The sequence below is a fragment of the Eptesicus fuscus genome, chromosome 12 (assembly GCF_027574615.1).
Source record: "Eptesicus fuscus isolate TK198812 chromosome 12, DD_ASM_mEF_20220401, whole genome shotgun sequence".
Classification (NCBI taxonomy): Eukaryota; Metazoa; Chordata; class Mammalia; order Chiroptera; family Vespertilionidae; genus Eptesicus; species Eptesicus fuscus.
Window position 1 is genome coordinate 77,195,758 of NC_072484.1, and position 4,864 is coordinate 77,200,621.

The following is a 4,864-nucleotide window of genomic DNA, read 5'->3' on the forward strand; positions in this document are numbered from 1 at the left end:
TGCACCTTATTTACTTTCGTTCTCTCTCTGTCCCTGCCAGCTCCCTGCACATCCTGCTCACTCTGACACACTCATGGATGTTCTCACAGGGAGATGGCCCATCCCCAGCTGATGGAGAGCTCCCGCGGAGGGGTATGCAGCCTCAGCTTCAGATTAATGAGCTATTTGACTGGGGCATGACGTTGGTTTCACAGCAGTTTTCCTTAAATGTGGTGTGATCAGGAATTTGAAGAAGTTTATTCTTAGCTCTTTCTTTTGGCTGCTGCAACATGTTAACAGCTTGTGCATTTTATAATGCCTTTTTTTCATTGCCATGGTAACCATTAAAACTTAAGGTGTATGTGACTAGAGATCTGGCCAAGCTATTGGTTTCTGGCATGCTGGAAAGCAGTGTAAATGAAATCACATATAGTTGGCTGTTTTTTACAGGTGTGCCTTGCCTTAATCAACCTGGCATGTAACCAACCCCATCCCCCCAAAATAACAAACATTAGTATAACAAAATATTAGGAGCTGACTTTTCATGTCAGCAATAGAATTGATGGTAGAATTCCTCTATATGGTAAATTCCTTAGTTGGTTTTAAACTATGATTATGTTGAACACATGCATATGCAGGCAACTCTTAGGAATAAATGTGTAAGCCCCAAGTCTTTGGGAATGGTTAATAGTTTAATTTCAGAGCCAAGTTAATATGGTAAGTTTATATTCTACCTACTTCTCTATATGTTTTGGTTTTTGATATTGCATGATATGCTCTATCAAAATGGTATGGTAATTAATGAACTATTAGCAAATTTCCTTCATGTTTCCCATGCTAAAAAATCCAGGCATTTTTGTGAAGCAAAGCAAAAATTAAGCAAACAACCATGAACACGTCCAATAGAAATATCAAAAAAAAGAAAGACAACAAAAATTACTATCCCAATTATGGAAAGGTCAATGGCCACTTAATAGAACCTGTTTCTATTTCCATTTTATTTTTAGTTCTCCAAGTGTTTATTCTCTTCAGCACTATCCTAGACATTGTAAGAGTTAGTAAAAACTTATGAGGCAAAATTCCTATTTTCAGTGAATTTGGAAATTTATCCTATATAATAAGAGAGGAATATGCTAATTATCCGTTATGCTGTAATGTCACAACCAGATCAACAGGTTGCCTCCCGGCCCTCTGCTCAGGCAGCTGCAAGGCCCAGGGTAGGATTGGATACAATAGGAGGGGATAAGAAAGGAGAGTGAGAGGAATGCAGGCCTGCATGCAGACAGGCCTAGAGGAGAAACAGAAATACAGAAAGGGGACAAGCCAGCGAGGGGCAGGACACAGGTGGCACGGAGAGGGATCCCTGCCCAGACACCAGGTGCAGGCCACTGGTGGGTCCCCGGATGGAGGGGTGGATGGTCTGAGGCCTTATAGGTGAAGGCACTCCTGCTTTGAGGCAGCAGTGCCCGGGCCATGCTGGCCTCAGCCACCTTCGCTGGGCTGGGCATCCCGGGTAGGAAATGGGAACAGGATGGAGGCGGGATGGGCAGGGAAGGGGGGGCAGTGAACACCTGGCTGGGGCTGAGCCCTGGGCTAGGAGTTAATGCCCTCCCCCCCATGAAAGCTTTAACCCTTTGCACTCGCTTGCTTTTTTCTCGATTCCTTTATTCTACTTGGGATTTAATTTTTTAAATACCCCAGATTTTACAAAGCGTGGCAGTAGAATAAAAAACTGGAGTTTCTTTTCATACAAACTTATTTATTTGGATTTTTTTATATTTCAAATTATTGATACATTCAAAGAGTATAAAAAGAGCTGCTACCGATGCTAACCATGTCGAGTCACACTCGACATCCAAGTGCAAAAGGTTTTAAAGAGGGAAGGAGGGTTCCTCCTTCTCGCTCACATACACCCCTGCCTGAGCCTCCTCTCTCTCCAGCTCCATTTCTCCACCGCTGGGGACCGGGGTCTCCTGTGGAGAGCCCAGCCGGTACCCTAGGTCTCCCTTCAGAGCTGGGGTGAACCCCAGGGAGAGCCAGGAGATGGAGAGATGGGCGGGGGTCAGGGCGGAGAGAGCAGTGGCCCTGGGGAGTTTGGGGAGAAGTAACCAGGTAGGGGAGTGGCGGAACGAGCAGGGGGACAAAGGGCCTCCCCCACTATGGATGAGCAGCTGCTGGGGCTGCCCCCTCTAGGTGGGTGCTGGGGGGGCCTGGGGTTGGTGGGTGGGGGGACTGGGGGCCCTGGCGAGCCTCTTGGTGGGGGTGGCAGGGGGATCCCAGGAGGCTGAGGGAAGCAAGACATCGGGGCATGCTGCAACAGATAATGACCATCATGTACCAGAGCTTGGACGAGGCCCAGACCAAGAAACACGCCCTAAACTGCCACCGAATGAAGCCAGCTCTCTTTAGCGTCCTGTGTGAAATCAAGGAGAAGACCGGCCTCAGCATCTGAAGCTCCCAGGAAGTGGAGCAAGTGGACCCCCAGCTTATGTGCTTGGACAACATGCTTCCGGCGGAAGGTGTGGCTGGGCCTGAGAAAGGGGGTGTGGGGGGGCTCAGTGGCAGCAGCTGCAGCTGCAGCAGTTTCCAGGGGTGGCGTGTCCCCTGACAACTCCATCGAATACTCAGACTATCGCAGCAAACTTGCCCAGATCCGCCATATCTACCACTTGGAGCTGGAGAAGTATGAGCAGGCATGTAAAGAGCTCACGACCCACGTCATGAACCTGCTGAGGGGGCAGAGCCACATGAGGCCATGGCACCCAAGGAGATGGAGAGGATGGTGAGCATCATCCACCGGAAGTTCAGCGCTGTCCAGAAGCAGCTCAAGCAGAGCACCTGCGAGGCCGTCATGATCCTGTGCTCCCGGTTCCTGGATGCCAGACAGAAACGCCGGAACTCAGGCCACCGAGGTCCTAAATAAGTATTTCTCTCCCCACCTGAGCAACCTGTATCCCATGAGGAGGCTAAGGAGGAGCTCACCAAGAAGTGTGGCATCACCATCTTTCAGGTCTCCAACTGGTTTGGCAACAAGAGGATTCGCTATAAGAAAAATATCGGAAAGTTTCAAGAGGAGGCAAACATCTATGCCATCAAGACCGCCATAACTGTCACCCAGGGGGGCCCACAGCCACACCAGCTCCCCGACACCTCCTTCCTCCGCAGGCTCTTGTGGCTCTTTCAATCTTTCAGGATCGGAGACATGTTTCTGGGCATGCCGGGCTCAATGGAGATTCCTACCCTGCTTCCCAGGTGGAATCACTCTGACACTCCATGGGCCCAGGGGGCTATGGTGATAACCCCTCAGGGCCACAGGATGGGGGCTCAAGAGGTGACTCTTGATGAGAGGACAAAGGCATCCAGAGGACAAGCCCCAGACACAGGAGAAGCACAAGATGGAGAAGGGCAAATGGGGTCGCCCTACCTTGGTTGACTCAGTGCTGGGGTTGCTGACTACTTGGCAAGGAGAAGGGGGTCCCCTAAGGGGAAGGTGGGGTCTGTCTCCCCTTTTTTCCCTTCTTTTCAATCTTTTTCTCTCTTCATTTCTTATACCAAACACACCCAGAACCCTATCTTTCAGATCCTCTCTCTCTCTCATAGACACATACACAACTATTATCTCTCTATAGACACATATACATTCTCTCTCTCTCTCAGACACATATATGACTATCCTGTTTCTCTCTCTCTCCCTCTCTCTCTCTCTCTCTCTCTCTCTCTCTCTCTCTCTCTCTCTGGTTTCACCCATTCTCTCTCCCCACCCCTTATTTGCTCTAGGATCTGTGGAGACATCAGCCTTGCCATACCTACCAGAGATGCCAAAAATGGGGACACAACTTCTGGACAGATGACCTGGCCATGCCCTCAGGCCTCCCCCTCCTCCCCCTCCAGATGGCTTTATTACCTCATGTGCAGCTCATCTTAAACCAATACAATTGCTCAGTGGAAAAAAAAAAATAAAAGAAGGGAAGGAGGGAGGGAAGAACTTTATAAAGGAGTCAGTAGACAGCAGAGTTAAAGAAGGAAAGAGGATGTATGAGTGAACTGTAGGAGCTATAATGAAAATCAAATATAGTTCTGAAATGGGGACAGATTTTAAAAGTAGGAGTCAGAAAAGAAAAAAAGATAAATGATAGTGAATAATTAGGCAGGCAGATAGATAGATATTAAAACAGTGGAAGTAAGTAGAGAAGAATGTATGGGAAAGGTAGGTTGAGAGAGAAAGAGGGAGGGAAGAAAAGTTTTAAAGGGGAGCTGGTAGAGCTTAAAAGGAGAATGGGAAGAAGGAAGAAATGGGGGAGGAAGCAAAGCAGGTCTGAGGGAGGAAGTGAAGAAAAAATTACAGTGGGAAGGAAAGAAAAGGGGAGGGAGAGCAGGGGTAAAGATAAAGGAAAGAATGAATGTGGTGAGAAAGATAGGAAGAAGGATGATGGAACAGAAGTAGGAAATAAGGAGGAAAGAAAAGTTTATAAATGATGAGTCAGTAGAAAAAAGTGTTACATAAAGGAGAGAGAAAAATTGTGTGAGAGGGAGAAGCCAATAAGGAAGTCAAATACAATTGTGTGTGAAGGGGATAAGATTAAAAAAGGAAGTTAATAGGGGTGGCCAGGCTGGCAGGGGAGGGCAGTTTGGAGGATCAGGCTGGCAGGGAAGGGTAGTTGGGAAGATCAGGTCGGCAGAGTGGTTAGGGCAGGCATGCAGGTGAGCGGTTAGGAGCCAGAGGTCCTGGTTTGCGAGAGGGATGACCAACGGCCAGTTTAGATAACTAAACTGGCAGTTGGACATTCCCCGATGACTCCCAGGTTGGAGAGGGTGCAGGTCAGGCTGAGGGACCCCCTCCTATGCATGAATTTTGTGCACTGGCCCTCTAGTTTGTAAATAAAAC

The 4,864-nt window shown here is 48.3% G+C and overlaps 1 pseudogene; it reads left to right on the forward strand.

Moving 5' to 3' along the window:
• The first annotated feature begins 2,276 nt into the window (after window positions 1-2,276).
• Window positions 2,277-3,275, forward strand: LOC103303884 (pre-B-cell leukemia transcription factor 2-like; annotated as a pseudogene).
• The last annotated feature ends 1,589 nt before the right edge of the window (window positions 3,276-4,864 follow it).